The 26,224-nt window shown below is 38.1% G+C and overlaps 1 protein-coding gene across 11 annotated transcripts in view; it reads left to right on the forward strand.

The window, feature by feature from the left end:
- Positions 1 to 26,224, forward strand: part of LINGO2 (leucine rich repeat and Ig domain containing 2) — a 1,446,924-nt gene that overhangs the window by 973,031 nt on the left and 447,669 nt on the right. For all 11 annotated transcript variants that reach the window (XM_061425094.1, XM_061425103.1, XM_061425099.1 and 8 more), the window contains one exon: positions 1,071 to 1,103. The gene's annotated coding sequence lies outside the window, so the exon portion shown is untranslated. The remainder of the gene's footprint in view (positions 1 to 1,070; positions 1,104 to 26,224) is intronic.

The following is a 26,224-nucleotide window of genomic DNA, read 5'->3' on the forward strand; positions in this document are numbered from 1 at the left end:
CCCATGTTCCTAGGAGCTCACGTAATCAGATTCAGTGATTGGCCATGAATTTTATTTTTTGAAATTGTATAATTTTTGTGTTAACTTTGGGATGTTCTTGATTTACTAGCTCTGTGATGTTAAGTAAATTATTCAATACTTGTGGACCCTAGAAAATTTTAATAAAAATGTTAGTTACCTCATGGGCTTGGTAGGTAGGGTAAATGAGAAATGTGTGTAATTCACATATAACTGTACATAATATCCCATATGTCATATGCATGGCAGCCTGATTGTGTCATGTCTACCACATAACAAATGCTATTATTATTATGGTTTCCCAGAATACATATCTGAGATCCCAACAGGATGTTTTATTTCAGCGTTTTTCCCTCACCTCCCCATTCCTCAAAGAGAACAATGACTACAGAACATCAGTTGGGTAAATAGTGCATTATCATAATTACAATTTCCCTGAGAAAAGTGGCTTGCAGTTTGAATATTCAGTGTCACAATTGCAATTTCCATAAGGAATGTAGAACAGTTATTATAAACAACACAATGACCACTTGGTCCATAAGGGAGAACACATTATCGGGGGAGTGAGAAGAGACAGGTAGCACGAGCCTGTGTTCTAATTAGCATTCAAGGGTAGAAACACAGGACCCGAGAATAAGTTGTAATAGCCTCTTAAAGCACTTTTGTCTGAATTTATCAAACAGTCTTGTCATGATGCAGAATTCCATAGGTTGATTAAGTCCTGCCTATGTAATTTTTCCTTATATCTAATCATTTTTAGTAAACATCCTCCCTGTATCTTTCCTCATTGTCATTCATGATTGCTATGCCCCTAAGAAATTTTAAAAAGCAAACTAACAAAATACGAAAAGCACAAAATATTTTAAAAAATAGATTAAGGGGAGAAAAAGTTTCATCAGAGGGTTTCTCTCTTCACAGTTAAATGTGTCTCCTTTGTCAAGGGAAAAATGCTAAAAGTTTTTTTTTAACAAATGCTCTTTTTACTTCTGTTGCCTTAATTGGTTTCACTTAAATTTCCTTTTTTTTCCCCCTGTCTTTTTTATTTTTTGCAGGTGATATGAGAAAAACAGAATGCAGCTTTCAAGGTTGGTACTTTTCATGATGTTTTAACACCTCTTATTAATATGAAACAGAGTATGAAAGAAGTAGAGTGTCGTTAGTTTTTCACAGCTAGTGATTAGAAGCCATTATGCTTTTATTTTTTTCACTCGTGGATGGAGAAGTACAACATAAATTGTTACAAAGTACAATGTCGCAATTGAATATAATCTGATAAAATCCTTGGCAAAATTGTGAAATTTGAAGTATTCAATGGTTTTCTACTCTATTCATGCATCATGCCATCCATCCACCATTCATATTTTTTTTTCAGTGAATACTTATTACATACATACTGCATACAAGGCCCTGTGGTCTGATTTTCCTCTATTCATACCGTGTTTGGCTCAGTTCAGTTCAGTCGCTCAGTCGTGTCCAACTCTTTTCGATCCCATGAATCACAGCATGCCAAGCCTTCCTGTCCATTACCAACTCCCGGAGTTCACTCAGACTCAACGTCCATGAGTCAGTGATGCCATTCAGCCATCTCATCCTCTGTCGTCCCCTTCTCCTCCTGCCCCCAATCCCTCCCAGCATCAGAGTCTTTTCCAATGAGTCAACTCTTCGTATGAGGTGGCCAAAGTACTGGAGTTTCAGCTTTAGCATCATTCCTTTCAAAGAACACCCAGGGCTGATCTCCTTCAGAATGGACTGGTTGGATCTCCTTGCAGTCCAAGGGACTCTCAAGAATCTTCTCCAACACCACAATTCAAAAGCATCAATTCTTTGGCACTCAGCTTTCTTCACAGTCCAACTCTCACATCCATGCATGACCACTGGAAACTGACCTTCACCATATTCCCAATCCCACACATTTTTCCAATGTTCCTTGATATCTCTGACAATAAACCTTCATCTATTATCACAGATCTTCAATTTAGCTTGCTATATCTGATACACGAGCAGTGTTTCCAGCACATTGCTCAGTTATGCACTCAGATATGTCCCAAATAATTGAGAGAAAACCATTATGGTGGAGAGAAAACCATTAGTGTGACAATGAGCAAATAACTCCTCTCTTCATACTAATAAACTGTATGATGCTTTTTACTATTATGTGAGATGCATTGCTATTTGTAGATTACTATAACATAGTTTAGGTGGACTTCCCTGGTGGCTCAGATGGTAAAGCGTCTGCCTACAATGCGGGAGCACCCCACTCCAATAGTCTTGCCTGGAAAATCCCATGGATGGAAGAGCCTGCTAGGCTACAGTCCATGGGGTTGCAAAGAGTCGGACATGACTGAGTGACTTTCTTCTTCTTTCTTATAACATAGTTTAGTAGTAATCTATTTATTGTAATCTATAATATCAGTTATCTTTTCTCAAAAGTCTGGCTATAGGCCTTCTTTCCCTATACAATTTAAGCAATCTTAAGACTTTCAGGAACAAATGTGTTATTACATTGTATTTGAAAACAAGCAAGGCATTCAAAATACACATGAAATGGCTCCTTTCTAAGAATGACAGTGGTAGATTGAACCAAACTTCTTGGGAAACAGAGACTGAAAGTTTTCTGCTTATTTTTTTCTGCTAAATCAGCAGTGGTTAGTGAATAGAAATTTATAAACTTATGCGCTAAATATTGTTTTAATTTTGAGGGAATGTTCCTATTGTTTTATTATCATGAACATTATTATATTTACTTAAAAGAGGCTTTCTAATTTTCCTTACTAAAATTGATTTCCTGTAAAGCATTAAAAGAAAAAAAAAAAAAACTAAAGTCTTGAGGTCCTCAACAGAAAATTCTGCTGCCAGAGGTTTTCACAAACATAACTTTCATAATTGGAAGGGACTCTAGTGACTATCTGCCAATCTAATTTAACTCATTTAATCTAAAGAAGTCTAAATTATCTCAGCCATCAATCTATGTAATTATAATACTTACTGGGAAGTGCTGAGTAGTGGTTGAGAAGTTGGTCTCTCAAATCAGCATGCCTGAGTTTGAATGTTATTTACCCATATATTTTTTGCATATTGAGCCAGCTTATTAACATCTCTTGTCCCTGCTTTCTTCAGTTGTAAAATGAAAGAAATGAGACTACATTCTTCATAAGGTTGTTAGAGAATAAATGAGACTGTGTGTTTACAAATCACTTTGACATATTGTAAGAATACAGTAAATGATTGTTGCCATTATTATTACTTTTCTATGATTACTGTTATTACAAAGCATTATTACAAAGCAGCCAGCATCTTCACTTCTCTGACTCTGAAATAAACTTCTCTATGGATGTGATCTTTCATTTTCCCCATCAGAGATGTATGTATTCACCTTATGGTCACATTTGGTTGCCTGTGAAATTATAGATAACCTGGGACTGTCTATCAAGTTAGGACATCTTCTGGTAGCAAACAGTACCTACTTTTTTTTCCTAAATATAAGATTTTTATAAACATCACCAAGGTGAGAAAAGTAAGCAATCTGAGTGATTGCTGGGGGTGGGGTAGGAGTGGAGAACAGAATGAGTGATAGCAAGAAGGAAGTCATTGGAAGGAGAGATTTGGTGCCAACTTCCAAATCTCACTCGGACAGAAACTAGCATTGTCTGTGCCTTTGTGTGCAGAGAGCCCCTTCATTCATGGTGATGTGAGGCCTGATAGATGGACGGGAGGCTGATGAAGATGGTGGAAGAGAGGAAACCTGCAGGAAAGATTGGAAGTTATTATTCCATGGCAATAAAAATGGCAAAGTGGAAGAACCATATAAAAGAATGCAACTAGAGCCCCTTTCTCTTGGTGAGACCTACAGAGTGTTTTATGTAGCTGGCATCCAGGCATATTAGAGGAAAGCCATCCCTCCCTCAGTGGAGACTGGTCACTGACCCCAGACCGTGTCACCAACATGCAAAGGCCATCCAACAGGAGCCTCTTGGTGCCGGGGCTCAGGGTAAGCCCAAATGCAAGAGGTTGGAGTGAACAGATCCTACTCTGTTCAGCCTCTCTTGGTGAGGCAACAGACACCCCAGGGTCCACCAGACTGATGGCATAAGAAGGGGAGATTTGTCAGCTCCCCACATAAATCTTTGGATTCATCTTGACACATGTTCTGGCAAGTATGTATACATGTTAAACTTTGACCTTTTATAGAGAAAGAGCCTCCTTTGATCCAACAGGAAAAAATGGCACCTCTAATTCAGTGTCATAGAAACTGCCAGGTATTTCATAATCAAAGTAAAGCAGGAGAGTACTGAAATGTCTTCATCTGGCCTCTGAGTTAGCAAGACTCAAAACCTAATTTATAAACACACATGGGTAAAGCTCTATAGCACAGCTCTGTAGTCTCAAGTAGTCTCATCCATCAGCATCTGAAACATCACTGGGTGACACCAGTTATGGTCTTCACACTGACTCCACTGCTGCTGCTGCTGCGTCTCTTCAGTCGTGTCCGACTCTGTGTGACCCCATAGACGGCAGCCCACCAGGCTCCCCGTCCCTGGGATTCTCCAGGCAAGAACACTGAAATGGGTTGCCATTTCCTTCTCCAATGCATGAAAGTGAAACATGAAAGTGAAGTCGCTCAGTCATGTCCGACCCTCAGCAACCCCATGGACTGCAGCCTTCCAGGCTCCTCCATCCATGGGATTTTCTGCAGGAGTACTGGAGTGGGGTGCCATTGCCTTCTCCGACTGACTCCACAGTACATGATAAAACAATTATCTCTAATCCTGTGAAAACTACAATGGTCAAGGAGGAATTGAAAGAAAAAAATCATGATGGTCCCAGACCCACCTCTGGGAAATACTGACATTTTGATTGAACCTGCCTGTGACATCTAGTCTATCCCGACATTACCCCTGAGCACTCTGTCCCTCATATACACAGGCGTTTCTGATGACTTGTGTGATCCCCTGTGATCCCCTGATCCCCTGAGCAGTAGGTCTGCTCATGCCCTTCTCATGAAAGGAAATCCGTTACAGACTTGTATATCTAAAAAGTACTTTAAACTAGTGTTCATTTTAGCCTTTTTTCCCCTCAAATAATGAAATTCAGGCACACAGAAGTTAACTATCCTAAGTCATGATAGTACTAGTACATGTGTACTAGTACACTAGTGTCCAAATAAGGACCACAATCACATTGCCTTACTCACTCCTGAACCTCAACCACCAAGCAGTCCTTCACCAAGACAGGAAGGTCTTGTTTGGAATGGAAACTATTTCTGAAACACTGCATTCTATAGCATCCTGGGGCCTGAAATTGTCATTCATCTTCTGTTGTTAAGCCCTTCTCAAATGGTCTTACTTGCCTGACTATATCAAGAGTTCCGTAAGGGTAGAGCTCATCGCTACAATTTCTGTGCATCTTTACCATATTTAAAAGTTCTAAATCAGTAAATATTGTACAGCTTATTTTGATCTAAGCCTTGTCAAGAGCACTGAACCCTTACCTCTTCCAACTCGGTGAGTTCTATTTACATTACTTATAGAAGACCCTCCCCCTGAAGGTGACCAAAAAGCAAACACATACGATTAGGCTTTTGTTTTGCTCTGGGGTTGTCTGGGGGTTGCTTTGTTTTCAACTTTACTATGGGATTAGAGAAAGAATGAACATATCAAAAAATTAACTCATTGAAATAGTCTCTACTGGCATAAATGTATATTTTAGGACAAGAGTATAGGGAAGGTAGTCAAAAAGAAATGTTTAATCCAGTCCATTGAGCTGAATTACTTGGGCTTAGTGACTTACAAGCTGAATCATTAGAGCGAATGGTAAAGATAGAGAAGGCCTTTGGAAAATGTGAATGTATCTTTGAGCAGATAGCAAGAAGGGTCCATCCATGTTCGGTCGCTCAGTCGTGTCTGACTCTTTGCAACCCCATAGACTGTAACCCACCAGACTCCTCTGTCCATGGGATTTCCCAGGCAAAAATACTGGAGTGTGTTGCCATTTCCTTCTCCAAAGAAGAGTACAGAGACTGAATATTATTAGAATGAAAAGTCTCCATATTTTTCAAATATAGAAGAAAGATTGCAAATAAAAAAAAACACAAATTTCCTTTTTATTACAGAGTCTAAATCTAATTTTTCTTTGTCCTTCCTGTGTATGTGAAGATAGGATGTAGGTCTTATTTCCATGTCAGGACTCTTTAGTACTAGGATTCTTTCACATCAGGAACATTGTTTTTAGATTTGAGTACCACAAATTTAGATGGCTATAAAAAATATTTTTTTTCCTTGCTTCTAAATAGAGTGTTATTCAAAAAGCACAGATTAGATAATGATTATTAATTAAAGAGAATTCTGATATTCACTTGACTCTTTCATAGATCATTTAAGATGATCCAATTAACGACTCCTTTTCCCATCTCTCCTTTATTTACAACAGGCAATATTTTGAATGTTTTCACAAATCAAAATATTAAACCCCTCTTATGCCCCAGTTCTCACAATTTTGTTGTGTATATCTCTCTCTCCTCTTCCAACATTTGATTATGTTGTTCAACCTGGATTCTCTGCCTAAACCTTCCTTCTGTCTCTCCCATCAGTCTGATTTTATCTTGGCACATTATCCAGATTTTTCAGTGAGAGAAATTAAAATCAAGACAGACTCTGGAAATACTAAGGGTAGTCACATGTTAGTAAATCTTGTCTCAGCCATTTATATTCTGTATATTAGTATACATTTATATACATATAAGTGCATGTATACTTATATGCATGTACAGTAAGGAGTATGGTGATGGACTCAGAATTGCACTGTTAGTAGCAGTAGAGGAAGCATGTGTAGTGGGAAGAGAAATGGATTCACTTCTAATTGAATCCATTGGTGAGGTATTATTAGTGTAATACTATTGTATCATTATAGCACTGCTAAATTTAAATGTATTTTTGATACAACTAATTGTGTAATTTACTCTAGCATTAAATCTTGCTCTTACCTTGGGATTAATTTCTCTTTTCTTCTTATTTTTTCCTGGCTTGTTTGCTTATTTATTGATTTTCATGTTGATCTTCATCATAAAGAAGCCAAGTCAGGTGAATGATCCCAGCTTAATATGTGACAGAAAGCTCACAGAATCGGACACGACTAAAGTGACTTAGCAGTAGCAGCAGGTGGAAGAGAGATCTGATTAAGCCTATGGTACCAAGTGATAAAGTAAGGAGCCAGAAGGATCACGGAAACATATCCAGCTCAATATAAGGAGGAACATTACTATAAAACATATTGTATCCAAGGCATGGGTTACTTGTGAATTCCCCCATGGTAGTCTTTCCAACATAGCCTCAGGATCATGAACAGGGGTGAAATATAGAGGAAATGTTAACACTAGGGGGTCAACCAGTTAATGTTCTCCATTCTTTCCTCCATGGCCCTGATGATGCTATGTCCTGTGTCCACTCTGCAAATGGAGAGACCAGCAGGGAGGTGGGGTACAGCTCTTTTAGTACAGTGGTTGCAGAGATTTAAGAGAAAGCAATAGGCTTTGATTGCTTTCAGCATTAAGAAAAATGTAAAATTAAAAAAAAAAAAAAAAACAGAATTGCAACCATCTCAGCCAAATGTAACCCTAGATTTAACACTGAAAAAGTTTGAAGACTCCCATAAACTTCAAGGGCAGACTTCTAACATCTCATTTGAAAGCAGTGCAGCTCTCTTGGGAAAGGACAGACCCAGCGCTCCTTTGCTATGAAATCCATCCTCATCACACATACAAGCAGAAACTGATTTGTTTAATTCCTCCACCTGGACACACCCTTCTTTTCTCTCCTCTCTCTGCTCTAAGGCTTCTGCGTGCGTGCTAAGTCGCTTCAGCCATGTTCCACTCTTTGTGACCCTACGGACTGCAACCCACCAGGCTCCCCTGTCGATGGGATTCTCCAGGCAAGAATACTCATGTGGGTTTCCCTGTCTTTCTTCAGGGGATCTTCCTGATCCAGGGATCGAATCTGCATCTCTTAAGTCTCCTGCTTTGGCAGGTGGGTTCTTTACCACTAGCACCGCCTGGGAAGCCCTCTAAGGCTCCTGGGTTAGTCTCAAATTAGGTACACTTTCCATAGGCTGAGGAGGAGGGAAAAACTGGGCTCCTGACTGTTGGGGACTTTGCTCTTAGCTCTTGTTCTGATTCTTTAATACTGAAAGAGAAGGTTAAACTCCCACCCTACCCCAAACCACTCTTTGCTTTCTGTGGCCTCGTCTTTTTCTGGCCCTCCCTGGCTTAACTTTCTCCCAATTTCCTTCAGTTGCCCTCCTCTTCCCATGCTGCTGCTGCTTCTTCCCTCACTCAGGCCAGCCAGAGACCCTTTTAGACAGCAGTATGGCTCCAGGATCTTGTGTCATAGGATGTTGCAGATTTGCCATCTAGTAATGGCCCTTCTTGTTCTGCTATGAAGCCTGTTTCAAGATGGAGCTTCCCAAGTAGTGCTAGTGATGAAGAACCTGCCTGCCAGTACAGGAGATATAAGAGACAAAGGTTCAGTCCCTGAGTTGGGAAGATCCTCTAGCAGAGGAAATCGCAGCTCACTCCAGTATTCTCACCTGGAGAATCCCATGGACGAGGAGCCTGGTGCACTACAGTTCCATGGGGTCACAGAGAGTCGGACATGACTGAAGCGACTTATTATGCACTGCTTGAAAATACGGACCACCTCTGTAGCTCAGATCCAGTTCTTACCTTTTAGCCATATTTACATTGGCCATCCCTTCCCTAGGCAGTTAATTCCAATTGATTAATTCCAATTAATTTTTCACATTGTGATCCAAGTGGCATTCCAGTCTTCTGTCCTGTTCTCCTACCAAGCTACTTTGTTCCAGACACACTAAGCTATTAAGAATGCCCTTCCACCTTATCTTCTCACAGACACACACTGGCTAAATGGAACTCAAATAACTCTTCCTCCTCTGTGAAATCTCCTACTTTCCTATGCAAGCTTGATCAGGAATCCTTGTGTGTTCCTAGGACATTAGGCTCATACTCACATTGTAACACTTAACATGTTGTGTTACAGTTTATCTTTTTGTAAGTTTATCTTCCCTATTTGTTTGCTCAAGTAAAAGTATCCTTTTTCTTTTTGGTATTCACAGTACCTAGCCTAGTGTGTGATTCATAGCAAGAACTCCATAGATGTTATTTGAATGAATGAAATAAATAAGTAAATGAATGAGGATATATACTATAATATGTGCCTTTTTAAACAACTGATCTAGAGAATTAGCTGTTAAACAGAGAAAGCTTCAGTAGGCATCTTGAACATCTGGACAATTGTAATGCAAAATACTTACTCAGAAGGCAAAGAGATGGTCTCTTTTCCTGTGAAAATATAAAAGCATTTTTGTTTCAAGGAAAATTACATTGGAAAAAAAAAAACTGTCTACAGTAGAAGAGACTAAGTTCGTCTCTTCAGAGACATTCCCTTGTCTTTTTATATTACAAGAGTGAACAAGATTTAAACCATGCAGTCAGTGTAATGATGTTGCCAGACAGCTAATAAAGAGGAAGATTAGAGAGTTGTATAAAATGGCAGGTGCCTCGGCCGATTCCCCGTCTTAGACATTAAACACAAAATAAAGTGCTGCAGTTTCCCGTGGATCACCAAAAGTGCTTGATGTCAGCTTCAGCAGCATGGTGCCATTTTGACTGTGGTGTTCATCTTACCTAGTATCCCAGTTTGAAAGCAATATAGAGCAAAAATAAAGCAAACAGCAGTAGATGGTTCTCAGAGCAGAGAGACAGCATCTGAAAACAACCAAACTCTTGCACAAAAGAATGAAAAAATATTTCTACTCAGTCATGGATGGTACATCCTTTGCTCTCATAGAATAGACTATAATATCTAATCATGCAAAGCATCTCAGTGAGTCAGAGGGAGTCTAGGGGGACTGCATTCTATAGTTCACAGTATATTTCAGTCTCTCAGGAAGCTTAGAATAACTACTATTTTAAAACAGATGAGAAGTAAAGTGGTAATATTTCTCCTCACATGACCAAGAGCAAACAGAGAAAACACGTATTTGTACCTAACAAACATAATTACAACACATATTTCCTCTTCTGAGCTTTCTTTAACAAAAAAGCAATTTCAAAGCAATCTCCTGTTTGGGGATAAAGGCAGTGCTGGAAACATAGTGTGAATATGGGCTTGGAAGAAGAACAAAGCAAAGATACAGACACAGGTCATACAATGGAGAAGGGTTTGGGTTTAGAAAGGAAGAAAGGAGAGAAGCATTTCTTAGCACTTAGTAAGTACTGAGCATTGTGCTAAGGACTTTGCAAAGAATATATCTTCGTGTACGTTTGTCTAATGGGTATAATACAAATGTAACAACACAGCAGGGTATATAGTATAAAAGGTTATTGTAGGAAAAACTGATCTTATATATAAAGCATTAATACATGTAGAAGAGTTTTTCAGTTTATACCCAAGAAACTCAGACAACACATCATACAATTTTGGACGTATTTTCAGGTCTTAGACATGGGAGCCAAATCCAGGAGTCCAATTCTTTATAGGAAAGGAAGCTGAGTTTACAAAGGGTGCAAAACTCCTTAAGCCTTCAAAATATAGGTATGGATGTAGATATATAGTATGGCATGTATATAATTGCATACAATATTTCAATCGTATGTTATTTATCATATAACAAAATATCTCTACACAAAAATCATTGTCAGCCTAAAGATATCTAATGAATATAGAACAGAAGTTTCAGAAATTAATCATGAAGACACTAGTAGAATTTTTTTTTAAATACAGTTTGTCTGAAATAAAGAATTTTTTCAAGTGAACATACCCACGTAGTCTCATCTAACTAGCTAATACTAGTGAATTGAATGGGGGTGATTAATATGTGACCCAATGAAAGGACAAATAAAAATAAATCTGTATGTTCTACATTTTAGAACTTATTAAACTGAGTTTTTTCATATTTCTCAAGAAACTCAGGCCTCTGTTAGTATGGGTATTACCTAAACACTTGTCATTGGGAGCCAGAGATAATCCAGGACTTGGAAGACATGTCTACATGTCCTGTATTGGGTCAAATCAAATTGTACCCCAGCACAGGTTCTTAGCTGGCACTAGTGGTAAAGAAAGTGAAAGAAAGTGAAGTCGCTCAGTCGTGTCTGACTCTTTGCGACCCGTGGACTGTAGCCCACCAAACTCCTCCGTCCATGGGATTCTCCAGGCAAGAATACTGGAGTGGGTTGCCATTGTCCTCTCCAGGGGATCTTCCCCACCCAGGGATCGAACCCAGGTCTCCCACATTGCAGGCAGACGCTTTGGTAAAGAATCTGCCTGCAATGCAGGAGACATAAGAGACTCAAGTTCGATCCCTGGGTCCAGAAGATCCCTTGGAGGAGCGCATGGCAACCCACCCTGGTATTCTTACCTGGAGAATCCCATGTACAGTCCATGTGATCGCACAGAGTGGAACACGACTGAAGTGACTTAGCATGCACGCACACACGAGTGCACACACACGGGGGCTATGCACTGCCCCCTCCTGGTAAATAATGGCTGATTCAGCCTGATTTTCTGATGTTGTCACACACTGTTCCTCTTCTCTATTTTCTCATCTTTGCTTTCACTCTCCTTCTCAAAGGACTGATGCATGTGTGTCCTGGTTATTTCACTTACCGTTTTTCTGAGAGTCAGCAGAATATAAGCTCTAGAGATGAAGTAGCTGGGCTTGAGTCCCAGTTTTTTCATTTACTTTGTATGTCTTTGGATAAATTGATGAAAATCTCTAAACTTTAGTTTCTTTATCCATAAAGTTGAAAATGCATCCTAACAATTTTATGAATATGAAATATAAAAATCTATTTATCATGCTTATTGTGCATAGATACTCAGTTGGTACTGATATTATAATTTTGTTAATGCTAGGAGTAGTGTCCAAACTTGTAGACTTCCTCAGCACCCATATGTTTAAGTACTTCCTTCAGTTCTGACTTAGAACATGAAATGTAGCAGACATCTTTTCTTTTGCTCAGATGCTGGAAGAATTAGAACCAAAATAATACTGTCAGAATAAAAAAATATATATATATGCATATATATGTGTGTGTGTGTGTATATATATATATATAATATTTTTAAAGCACTTTTAATTTATCTTAGCTGCTAGAAGAATTCAAGTCCAATTCAAAGCCAAGTGACTTTTCTGACAGGCTTGGTTTTTGTGCTCTGGTTCTTGTTAGTCAGCCTTCGTACTTGGTTTGTTCATAATTTGTACATGTTTGGTTGTATTTGACTTCTTGTTGTCAGTCTCTAACTTGTGTCTGACTCTCTGCAGCCTCATGAACTGCAGCATGCCAGGCTTCCCTGTACTTCACTATCTCTCTGAGTTTGCTCAAACTCATGTCCATTGAGTCAATGATGCTATCCAACCATCTTATCTGTCGCCCTCTTCTCCTCTTGCTCTCAGTCTTTCCCATCAGGGTCTGTTCCAGTGAGTCAACTCTTGGTATCATGTGTCGAAAGTATTGGAGCTGTGTTCCCTCACATCCTTTTGAAACAAAATAACAAAATCCTTACTGAAGCCCCAATAAGTTCTCTCTCTCTCTCTCTCTCTCTCTCTCTCTCTCTCTCTCTCTCTCTGTAGTGAGAATATACACTTAGTTCGATCTATACCAGTTCTGGACCATTTTGAAATTACATATTCGCATGCCCAGCTCTAGAGATTCTGCTTCTGTATGAAGGGGAACCAGAAATCTGTATTTTTAGCACATAGTATTTACTTAGGAAATTGAGATTTAAGTGGTACTCTATTGCTCTTGGAGAAGCAAGTAGAGAAGAGATGAACGTGAGTCTGGATTCTAAAGCAGAGCCAATCACGAGATATGTGACCTTCAGAAATCACTCAACCTAAAATTCAGTTTCTTCATCTTTACAAGAAGTCTATAAAAGTCTGTTTTACTGAACTCATAAAGTTACTGTTAAAAAATGCATGAAATAATGTGTGCAACAGAAAGGAAAAAAATTATAAAATGGTTAAATAACCATCTAGTTTCACAGTCTAGGAAAGGAGCAAAAGAGCTTTGCTGAAGCAGATAGCTTTTTCTGGTTTGAAAAATCAAGGCCCTAAGCTGTGACCCGGAGAAGGCAATGGCACTCCAGTACTCTTACCTGGCAAATCCCATGGATGGAGGAGCCTGGTAGGCTGCAGTCCATGGGGTCGCCAAGAGTCGGACACGACTGAGCAACTTCACTTTCACTTTTCACTTTCATGCACTGGAGAAGGAAATGACAACCCACTCCAGTGTTCTTGCCTAGAGAATCCCAGGGACGGGGGAGCCTGGTGGGCTGCCGTCTATGGGGTCGCACAGAGTCAGACACGACTGAACTGACTTAGCAGTAGCAAGCTGTGACCTTGACTGCTCTAAATAGAATAGATACAGGGGATCTAGAACAGTGCCTTAATCATGGCTCATGATTCATTATAGGATTATGAAATCAGTTTAGTGATGGCTCCAGAATTTTTTATTTTTTTTAAATTTTATTTTATTTTTAAACTTTACATAATTGTATTAGTTTTGCCAAATATCAAAATGAATCCATCACAGGTATACATGTGCTCCCCATCCTGAACCCTCCTCCCTCCTCCCTCCCCATACCATCCCTCTGGGTCATCCCAGGCTAGTGCACTTAAATTAAAAAAGTGGTAGAATATTTAAATATTGCTTTCCATTTACAGTCATTACAGAATATCTATCCCCCCATGTTGCACAATACATCCGTAAGTCTTTCTTAGATCCAGTGGTTTGTGCCTTCCGCTCCTCACTCCTATATTCCTTCCCACCCTGTCTCCCCACTGGTAACCACTAGTTTGTTCTCTTTGAGTCTGGTTCTTTTTTCTTATATTCACTAGTTTGCTGTGTTTTTTAGACTCCACAAGTAAGTGATATCATACAGAATTTTTCTTTATCTCATTCACTTAGCATGCTGCTGCTGCTAAGTTGCTTTAGTCGTGTCCGACTCTGTGCGACCCCATGGACAGCAGCCCACTAGGCTCCCCTGTCCCTGGGATTCTCCAGGCAACTTAGCATAATGCCCTCCAAATCCATATGTTAATGCAAATGACAAAATTTCATTCTCTTTAATAGCTGAGAAGTATTCCACTGTGTGCATGTGTGTGTGTGTGTGTGTGAGTGTGAGAGAGAGTATGTGTGACATCTTATTTATCCATTCATCTGTTGATGGACCCTTAAGCTGCTTCTGTATCTTGGCAAATGTAAATAATGCTGCTATGAACATTGCCAGGGTGGAGGCATATATTTTTTCAAATTAATGTTTTCAGTTTTTTCAGATATATACTCAATCATACAAATGCTGGATCATGTGATAGTTCTATTTTCAGTTTTTTGAGAAACTTCCACACTGTTTTCTACAGTGGCTTTACCAATTTACATTCCCACCAACAAAGTATGAGGGGTTCCCTTTCTCCATTTCTTTGTAATATTAGCCCTCCTGACTGGAATGGAATGGATATGATAGGATAAGACAGGGCAGAACAGGATAAGCTAGGATAGGATAGGGTAGGACAGACTACAGGATAGAAAATACCATAGCACATCGCTTATAGGAAAAAAGAGTTTAAAATATGTTGTCTAATATTTACATATGATTGTTTTCATGCTATCCTACATCTCTGCCTCCAATGCCCTCTCAGTTTATCCCTATATATTTCTGACTGTGTTTGGAAATCATACATAGGAATGAAGAAGATAAGGTAGTGACAAGCATGCTGAACGAGAAGGAGAAGCAAGATAGGAAGCAGGCAGCATCCTTGGGTGCCAATGCAAGAGACGTAAGAGACTCGGGTTTGATCCCTCAGCTGGGAAAATCCCCTGGAGGAGGGCACAGCAACCCACTCCAAGTATTCTTGCCTGGAGAATCCCATGGCAGAGGAGCGTGGTGGGCTAAGGTCCCATAAGGTTACAAAGAGTAGGACATGACTGAAGCAACTTAGCATGCACATATTGCCCTACTTAGTAGCTAGTTATAGTTAAAATCCTAAGCTGTATCCGCTGTTCAGTGGTTACATTAATGATCACCATTTTGTGAGCTCATACCAAGTGCTAAATTTTGTGCTAAGTAGGTTACAATGACATTCTCTTCTAGAGTTGTAGGAGAAATTTTGTAGTGTGTATGCTTTATAGATGAAGATTAGAAAAATTAAATAGTTAATTTCAACCCAGACGGGTAGCAAATAACAAAAGCACAATTCATGCCTAAGTTATCTGCAGTGATGCACCTCACTGCCTCCGTTCCTAGAGTGAACCAGTGCTTGTGGGCCAGTTTTGGGAGGTCAGCACCATAGAGAACATTGATTCTGAGTAGCAAGTGTGTCTGTGAAGTCAAGCGATGAGGCTAAACCAGTGTTGTGCATTACCCTGTCAGCCTTTGCCAAAAAGTCTTAGTGTCTCTATGTCTTCATTTGATAACTACATGCATTGTAAATGCATTATGGCTTTTCCTTTGTAGATCCTAAAGGGACTTGTGGGGGGAGGGGTGAAAGCAACTGCATATTATTTCTCTTTTAGATATTAATTTTGCAGCATGTCCCATCAATCTGTTTGCGTTCTGTCACTCACATGGCAGTGATTGAGATGAAAAGAGTATCATGCTAAAGATGTATTTCTGATTCTATAGGGAATATAGTTAGAAAATGAATTGTTCCATGTATTTTTGGAATCTCAGAGTCAGGGTTAGGGCAGGTGTGGGTGAGTCGAGGGAAGGAGGTGTTACTCTGGGATCAGTGTGTTGTCTGTTTTGTATTTGGCAATCATGAGAGTCAATGTTAATTTGATCCAGAAATTATACAATGTGGAAGGAGGTATCTTTTGGAGAAAGACTAGTTTCCTGTGGACAGCTTATGCCCAGAATCTGTTTGCTGTGTGCATTCTTATGAGGGCTGAGATGAAAGAATGAGGCAGCTGTGACTGGCTTTCAAAACTGCAAGGCTCTGAAGGACTTGCTCACCAATTGTCCCTGACAGTGGAGGGCAGAGGAGGGCACTTGCTCACTCCCTACTCAAAACCCAGAAAGATGCAGGAGACAGCCTCTCTCAGTCCCTGTTTCTGGAAGTGGAGTTTGGGGTTTGGTAGAGGATACAGGCAACAGAAGGGCTTCCCTGGTGGCTCAGACTGTAAAGAATCTGCCTGCAGTTCAGGAGACCTGGGTTCACTCCCTGGGTTGGGAGATTCCCCTGGAGAAGGGAATAGCGACCCACTCCAATATTCTTGCCTGGGGAATTCCATGGACAGAGGAGCCTGGCGGGCTACAGTCACTGGGGTCTCAGAGTCGTACATGACTGAGCGACTAACGCTTTCACAGAAACAGAATTACTGACTTTCAAGGGCATCTAGCATATGAAAATTTGCATTCTGTGATCCGCCTCTCTCTCCCTAGTGTCTCAGAACAATCTGAAATTAGCAAGCCTTGACAACAGCTAATGAATATGAACAGACTTACACAGATTCCCCTTTTACAGTATTGGATTCAGTCTCTTACAAGACAGGCAAATTAGCCCAAGTAACCTCTTTTTTGGATGGATGAAAAAATTTCCTAGCCTTGAGCAGTTGTGTACTCAGAAGAGAGTCAGCTAAAAAAGCTGGGATATAGTAATGATAATAATATAGTAAGTCCTCTATATACATACAAACGAGTTCTGTTCTGAGAGCATGTTCGTTAAGTCCAATGAACTTAGGTATGCAACTAACACAATTAGCTATATAGTACTGTACTCTAATAGGTTTGTAATTTCACACAAATAATAAATAAAAAATCAAACACCAAAAATAAAACATTTTTAACTTTACAGTCACTTGAAAAGTACAGTAGTAAAGTACAACAGCGGGCATCCAGGGTCTGGCATCCAGGGAACAGGCAAGAAGAGTTACTGACTAGAGGAGGGAGAGGAGGTGGGAAATGGTAGAGCTGAAGGATCATCAGCAATAGGAGATGGAGGGCAAGCTGCAACTTCATGCATGCCTGACGTTGATGGCACAGGTTCTGGTTCCTTGCTGGAACCAGATGCACGTTCACAGCAGACTTACTGTACGTAGGATCCATAGAGTGTGTACTTTTGTACCAGACATGTCTTCTTCACATCAGTCCAGTGGCATGGGCATCACCACCACCACCACCTTGGTCAGCATCTTCCTCAACTTATAAATTAGGAAACTAACAGGCAGAGAAGTTACATTTTCTACCAGTAGCCCGTGTCCCTGCTCCAGGGGTATGGTTCTCCCTGCTGTGTCTCTCTCCTGTCTGGGTATGAACTGCAAGGCTCCTCTTTGAATTCTAAGTTGCTTCACTGAAGGGTTCTCATCCTGAAACCCACAGGAAAAGGTTTGGTTACATTTCATCACACATTGCTATAGTATCTGGTGAACTATTCTTTCCAGGCATGACTGAGCAGTTGAAAAATAATGATCTAGAATCTACCATGAGCTAGGTACTATCCTAGATGACAGGAGATATTGTTTTGTGACCTAAGTAAACCTGCGGATCGACTTCCTGAATTAGAATCCACTTCCTAGTTGTGACCCTGGAAAAAGTGATTTAACTTCATATGCCTTGGTTTTCTCATCTACAATTGAAGATAATAATAATACCTCCCTGGAAGGGCTGTTGTGGCAACTAAATGAGTTAATTAATGCAAATCAATTAAAATAGTGCCTGGCACAAAGAGCTGAAGAACTTTTCTTGTTATAGTTATTATAATTTATTCTGTTTTTCAAGCTAAAAAGAAGAAAATGGTTTTGAAGTAGTTTTAATAGTCTAAATGGAGAGAGAAAATAATTACTCTGAATCTCTCCTTTTAATTAAATTAGTTGAGATTTTAAAGCACTAATAAAAATATCTCCAATTGTTAAAGGCTTTAATTAAGTTACTCTTTTGCATCCAAGGAATGCATGAATAATATACTTTAATTTCTTAGTTTATTTACTTGATACACATAATCTAATCAATATAGCTAACATATATTGATTCCGTAATAGATGTTGGGAATAGTTGGTGAAAAAATTTTGCACAGGATTTGTAGAATCCTTGCTCCATGCATACTTTCCTACTCTTTTCCACTTGATATCTTTTAAAAATATTATGTGAAATTTTAATTAGCACTTAAACTGTGTATGAGTGATGCTGTAAAATACAAAACAAATAGTACTTTATTATTGATTGAAATACATTTGTTGAGTAAAAAATCATCTAAAATGAAAATGTTGCTATTAGTTATCTGCATTCCAATTCTTGCTTATATTAAATGCTTTATAATATTTATAATCAAAGAGATGTCTCACTGCAAAAACAGCACATTTAAGATTCTATTTGAGAGTGAATACTTTTTATATATAAAAACCTACCTGTCTGGGATCAATGTTGCACATAAAGCTTCTGATACTTAATATTTGCTCTTTAAATTCACCACAGGGTACACCATGTAATGAAGTTATATCATTGAGAAGACCAAAGAATAGCTGTCCCTCGATGTAAAATATTGGTTTATTGATTTGTTTTGCTTTATTTCTGTAACTGAAGAACTTCTAGATTTTTCACTAGTAAAAAAAAAAATCTGTGTTTTTTAATTATCCCCATTTTACACACTATTCACTTAAAACCTGTGAGATAAGTAAGTTTTAACTCACTTTACAAGCATGAAAGAGGCTTAATGTACTTCATCTGTTTTAACTATCGGGTTAGCCAAAAGTTTGTTCAGGTTTTTTGGTAGCATTTTATGGAAAACGCTCAAACAAACTTTTTGGCCAACCCAAAGCTAAGGGAGACTAATTACATAGGAGCCTATGGATATTTAAAAAATTAATGAACAGTTTGTCTTTGAAGTTAGCTTATAGCACTTTTAAAAATCTTGGAGTAGTTTTTATCCCCTCCTTCTCTATTTCTGTTCCAAGAAGTAATGTCATCACTTAGTTGAAGAGAAAGTAAACGTGTCTGTTGTTTCTTCAGAGGTTAGAAATACGGTCGAATACAAAGGGCTTTTGGGAGGAAGATTTCAGGTCAATAGGAGAATGAGCTTTCTAATAATTAAAGCTGTCTCTAAGTACATTCTACTATTAGATATAATCAGAATGTGTTTTATTTTTTGGGAATTTTTGTCACAGAGACAAAGATATTGCTGTTTAAAATATGGTTGAAGAAATTCTTCAGCCATTTTAAAAAAGTCTGCCATGGTCCTAAGCTATTCTTATTTCTCTGTATTCCTAAATCAACTATAAAATTGCTTTTGTAATATCCAAATTATATGTTGGCACAATGACTGTTATTGTCTACTTCTGCTTTATTGACTATGTCAAAGCCTTTGACTGTAGGGACCACAATAAACTCTGGAAAATTCTTAAAGAGATGGGAATACCAGACCACCTGATCTGCCTCTTGAGAAATCTATATGCAGGTCAGGAAGCAACAGTTAGAACTGGACATGGGACAACAGACTGGTTCCAAATAGGAAAAGGAGTACATCAAGGCTGTATATTGTCACCCTGCTTATTTAACTTATATGCAGAGTACATTATGAGAAATGCTGGACTGGATGAAGCACAAGCTGGAATCAAGATTGCTGGGAGAAATATCAATAACCTCAGATATGCAGAGGACACCTCCCTTATGGCAGAAAGTGAAGAACTAAAGAACCTCTTGATGAACGTGAAAGACGAGAGTGCAAAAGTTGGCCTAAAGCTCACTTTAATGTTCACTGGCCTAAACATTCAGAAAACTAAGATCATGGAGTTTGGTCCCATCACTTCATGGGAAATAGATGGGGAAACAGTGGAAACAGTGATAGACTTTATTTTGGGGGGCTCCAAAATCACTGCAGATGGTGACTGCAGCCATGAAATTAAAGGACGCTTGCTCCTTGCACTGAAAGTTATGACCAACCTAGACAGCATATTAAAAAACAGAGACATCACTTTTCTAACAAAGGTCCATCTAGTCAAAGCTATGGTTTTTCCAATAGTCATATATGGATGTGAGAGTTGGACCATAAAGAAAGCTGAACACCAAAAAATTGATGCTTTTAAACAGTAGTGTTGGAGAAGACTCTTGAGAGTCCCTTGGACTGCAAGGAGGTCCAGCCAGTCTGTCGTAAAGGAAATCAGTCCTGAATATTCATTGGAAGGACTGATGATGAAGCTGAAACTCCAATACTTTGGCCACCTGATGTGAAGAACTGACTGGAAAAGACCCTGTTGCTGGAAAAGATTTAAGGAGGGAGAAGAAGGGGACAACAGAGGATGAGATGGTTGGATGGCATCACCAACTCAATGGAAATCAGTTTGAGTAAACTCCAGGAGTTGATGATGGACAGGGAGGCCTGGCATGCTGCATTCCATGGGGTCGCAAGGAGTCGGACACGACTGAGCCACTGAACTGAACTGAACTGAACTATAGGTCAAATTTGGAAATACCAATAGTAAAATTTGGAGGCTTTGTTGTTTTGGAAAATATGGTTTTCTAATGAATGGACATGGTATGTCCCATCAAAACAACAGCAAAAAACAAAAACTGACCAACAGTGGAGTAATGACCACCTGTCACTGGGATCATTCAGGCAGAGACTGGGTGATCATTACTTAAGGATGTGGCACAAGGGATATCTCTAGTAGTAGGCCATTTGATTAAGAGGGAGAGGGTGGGAAGATTTGGGCAAATGACATTGAAACATGTATAATATCATGTATGAAACGAGTTGCCAGTCCAGGTTCGATGCATGATACTGGATGCTTGGGGCTGGTGCACTGGGACGACCCAGAGGGATGGTATGGGGAGGGAGGAGGGAGGAGGGTTCAGGATGGGGAACACATGTATACCTGTGGCGAATTCATTTCGATATTTGACAAAACTAATACAATATTGTAAAGTTTAAAAATAAAATAATTTTTTAAAAAATAAATAAATAAATTGTCTTACAACTCTAGCAATTTCCTTTTAAATGTGGAAGCTCTTGTCTAGCTTTAAATTATTTTCCTTGAAACAGTTGCATAATGTAGTAGATAAAAACATCAATTTTATGATGAAACAGGTAGACCTGGGATTTGGTCTTTGCTGCCAACAACCAAGCTGTGTGACTGATTCAGCTTATCCAACTTTCTCATGAACAGCTTGTATCGCTGCAGAAGAACCATCTCTAATCAGTGACTGGTATGGACTGAAGGCATGCCTGTTAAAGTTCCTCATGTGGATCAAGTGTTCATAATGTGCCCTAGTTCTGGGTCTAAGGACCTGGGAGGCTGTGTCTTTCAAAGGACTTAGAGAGAAATGATTGAGAAAGGAACTCTGATGGGAACTAGGGAAATAAGTATGATATTCCATAGTTTGTGTTAACTTTTAAATCTGTAGTATCACTGAACCGCTTTTATGCATATTTAGTTTATATTAGCCAGAAACAAATATCTTTGTGACTGATGTGTTACAGTTGAGACACTTTCACCACTACAAGGATGAGGGGTTTATAATTGTTTGCTTTTTTTCAGAGATGACTCCATCCATCATCTCTGGCTACATTCATAGCTCTTTATAGATGCTAAAAGTGATTGAACATCTAAACACTAGAACTGCAGTTTCCTGTAAATCTGCTTTCTATCATATAATCTCTCAGTTCGTATTTATCACTCTCTGCCAGGCCAAGTTCACTTGACCAGTAAAAGATTTTCTTGCAGATTTGTGTTACATAATGGTAGTTAGCCTGTGGCATACATCAAATCAGTGGTAATAGATGTTTTCTCTTCATGCACACACATACATGCCATTATGGAGACCACATTCCTCAAAGAGTATAGTGTGAGTCTTATATGCTGAAACTGCACAAAACTAGTCTTTCTTAGCCTACAGTTTTGATCCTTCACTGAGAACCCTCCTAGAGCTGGCTAATCAGCATGCAGAACTAAGTTCCAGAGGAGTCCACAGAGCTCTCTAGGGACCTACACCCATCTGTGTGGAGAGAAAGGGTCCATATGTAATTTTTCAGACCTGTCTTCACTTATTCTCCTCAAGAAACCTTTTGTTGCTTCAGAAGTAGAAATGAATGTGTGTTTCAGCTGGCTTCCAGTACACCTAGGAAGAGAATGCAAAAATATATAGCAGTTTATTTAGGGGCCAAATGTTATTCTGGAAATGGTAACTTTTCCAAAACAACACACACCCACCTGTTCTCTCTGTGTGTAGACATTTGAGGTTTGGGTTTTCTAATGAATCCTAGAATAATGAGAGAAAAAATAGATGAAATATAAAGACAGGCAAGAAGAATAGTAGATGTCTATCCATTAGACTGATGTGTTTAAAAGGTCAGCATCCACTAGGCTAAAGTTAGAATGAATTTCTCTATTAGAGGTAGCTTCAGCATTTCTTGGGAAAGTGTATTGGCACCTTATCCTGCTCAATGTTATGTGGCAGCTTGGATGGGAGGGGAGTTTGGGGAAGAATGGATACATGCGTATATGTGTGGCTGAGTCCTTTCTCTGTTCACTTGAAACAATCACAGTATTGTTAATCGGCTATACCCCAATATGAAATAAAAACTGAAAAAAAATCATTAATAGATGCAAAAATATTCTACTTTTGGGTTGTACTATGTTTTATTTAATCAATTTTAATTGTTAGACATTAAACTACTTTTCATTTCTCCTACTACAACTCACTATGTAATAAAAAGGCAGCATAACCAAGCAATTATCTGATATTTTCCTGGGAAAGATTCTTAAAGTCAACCTACTTTAAGGAATACATGTATTAGAAACTATATATTGCCAATTTTCTTCCAGAAAAGTTTTATAAACTTTGTTAGCAGGTGGTCCCAAGAATATTTAATAGTAATTCAATCTTTCCTCACTTGTTTGGGATGTTACTTTTACCATACTATATATAGTTTATATTTATTTAGTTCTTTGAATTTTGTATTATTTTCCAGGAATCTCTTTGTCTATGATGAATTCAGTACTATGACCGATCATTATTTTTCCTTTAAAACATATTTCAATATATAGTAGATCCAACTAATCCCCCAAGTCATTTTATTACTATATTCTTGACTAATCTCATCTCTCATGTATTTGATCTATAAATTTACCTCCCTCACCACCAACATCCCTCATTAAAATACTTTTAGGATCCTAGTTGCAATTGAATAGCATTTAGGTATTAATTTTGGGAGAGACAGCTGTGTAAAATGGAGTGCTCATTCACAGAAAGTTCTTAAGTATGTTCACTGATTTTATTTTGATGTTTCTTTTACCATTTTTAAATGTATATATCCTATTAAGTTTAATAAAGCATTTGTATTTTGTTTTTATTACGAAGATAATTTTTAAATATACTTTAAAGCGTACCTGGATAAAATTAATGCATGGGAAAATCTATTTTAAAACTTTTAAACAATTTATCTTGCTGGACTGCTGTTTCAGCATTTATACCTCTTATTTATTATCATAATGCATACTAAATAATAAAACTAGTATCAAGATTCCTTGTCTTATTCTGGAATGTATCTTGTATTTCATTATTAAAAATACTTCAGCAGTTGGTTTTAGATAAATACTTTTCAATTTAATTAAAGTTTCTATTTATGTTATTAAAGTTTTCAAATTTTATTAGTTACTGAAAGGATATTGAACCTTTTCAAATGTTTTAGGAATATCAATAAAGATTATGTTTATCTCTTTGCCTTTTTAATATGAAGAGTTACTAATGTAATAGATCTTTTAAGAGAAATTATCTTTGTCTTGCTAGGATTAATCCTACTAATCAATGTATTATTCTTTTAATATATTACTGGATTATACTTGTTAATTTTCAATTAAGATTTTTGCTTAGGTAATCCCAAATGAGATTAATATTATTGCTTTTGTGATTGATCATGATCAAATTTTAGTTGCTGATTTTATATGACCTTTATAAAATGAATTAGGCAATCTTTATCTCTTTTTTTTAACTTAAAAAAAATTTTATATTGGGGCATAGTCTATTAGCAGTGTTGTTAGTTTCATATGTCCAACAAAGTGATTCAGTTATACCTATACATGTATACATTCTTTTTCAAATTCATTTCCTGTTTAGCTTATCACAGAATCCTGAGCAGAATTATCTATCTCTTTATGCTAGGGCAAGAATTGGCAAATTATAACCTACAGGATAACATCTGCCTGCCATCTGCTTTGTAAATAAAGTTGTATTAAAACACAGTCATGCTCATTGAATCGCATGTTATCTGTTTAGGCTTGCATTTAACCTATGGCAGGAGAGTTCAGTAATTGCAACAGAGACTTCCTGGTCTTCAAAGCTACTGTAATTTATTATTTGACCTTTTAAAGAAAAAGCTGCTCTAATATAATTGAAGTTGCCCAGGACTTCTCCATCCTTTGAAAGTTTTACAGAAAAATTAACTGGGCCTTTACCTAATTGTCTTGTGAGAGGATCGGTTTTGAGTGTTCATTCTTTTTTGTAATGTTTATTTATCTCATTGACATTTTAACTGGAACTTCTTGACATTTTATAATTCAGTTTTTTCATGAGTAACACAATTTTCCAGATTTTAGTATTAGTGAAGATTGAATGTATTCTAATAAAGCTTTATTTTTATATTTTGCTTCTTCCTTTTTGAATGATACATGTTTAAATATTCCTTTAAATTTTATTCAATATTATGGAGAGTGTCTATTTTGTTGTCCTTTTAAAAAACAATTTTGTTGGTTATCAAGTCTACTTTTGTCCATTTTATCTGTTTAATCTATTTATATAATTATACTTTATTAATTCCTTCTTAAATACATTTTTACATTTTTAAAGTACTTCATTGTCATTTCTTGAATTTCTTAAGCTTAGTAAATGATTAGTTGGGGACTTAAAATTTTTCTTATTTAAACATAAATGCATTTAGGATTATATATAAATTTTTCAAGTACCACTTTGAATTATCCCATTTTCATTGTGATAAACTTTTGTTGTTGTTGTTGTTCAGTCACTAAGTCATGTACAACTCTGTGACCCCATGAACTATAGGACACCAGGCTCCTGTGCCCTCCACTATCTCCCTGAGTTTGCTCAAATTCATGTCCATTGAGTCAGTGATATCATCCAATCATCTCATCCTCTGTTGTACCTTTCTCCTCCTGTGTTCAATCTTTCCCACCATCAGGGTCTTTTCCAGTGAGTCAGCTCTTCACATCAAGTGGCCAAAGTGGCCAAAGTATTGGAGTTTCAGCTTCAGCATCAGTCCTTCAATGAATAGTCAGCATTGATTTCCTTTAGGACTAATTGGTTTGATCTCTTTTCAGACCAAGGGACTCTCAAGAGTCTTCTCCAGCACTGCAGTTCAAAAGCATCAATTTTTCAGTGTTCAGCCTTCTTTATGGTCCAACTCTCACATCCATACATGACTACTGGAAAAACCATAGCTTTGACTATATGGACCTTTGTCAGCCAAATGATGTCTCTGCTTTTTAACACCCTGTCTAGGTTTGTCATAGCTTTCTTTTCAAGGACCAAGCGTCTTTTAATTTCATGAATGCAGTCACTGTCCACAGTGATTTTGGAATCTAAGAAAATAAAATCTGTCACTACTTTCACTTGTTCCCCCTCTATTTGCCGTGAAGTGATGGGACTGGATGCCATGAACTTAGTTTTTTGAATGTTGAGTTTTAAGCCAACTTTTTCACTCTCCTCTTTCACCCTCATCAAGAGGCTCTTTTGTTCCTCTTCAATTTCTGTAATTAGAGTGGTATCATCTGCATATCTGAGGTTGTTGATATTTCTCCCAGAAATCTTGATTCCAGCTGTGATCTCAGCCTAGTGTTTTGCATTAAATAAGCAGAGTGACAATATATAGCCTTGTTTTACTCATTTCCCAATTTTGAACCAGCCCATTATTCCATGTCCAGTTCTAACTGTTGCTCCTTTACCCACATACAAATTTCTCAGGAGATAGATAAAGTGGTCTGGTATTCCCCTCTCTAAGAATTTTCCAGTTTGTTATGATCCACACAGTCAAAAGCTTTAGCATAGTCAGTGATGCAGAGATGTTTTTTCTGCCAAAGAATGTTTAAACTACTGTACAATTGCGCTCATTTCACATCCTAACAAGGTTATGCTCAAAATCCTTCAAGCTAGGCTTCAGCAGTACATGAACTGAGAACTTCCAAAGGGACAAG

Source organism: Bos javanicus, chromosome 8 (genome assembly GCF_032452875.1).
Source record: "Bos javanicus breed banteng chromosome 8, ARS-OSU_banteng_1.0, whole genome shotgun sequence".
In the NCBI taxonomy this organism is placed as follows: Eukaryota; Metazoa; Chordata; class Mammalia; order Artiodactyla; family Bovidae; genus Bos; species Bos javanicus.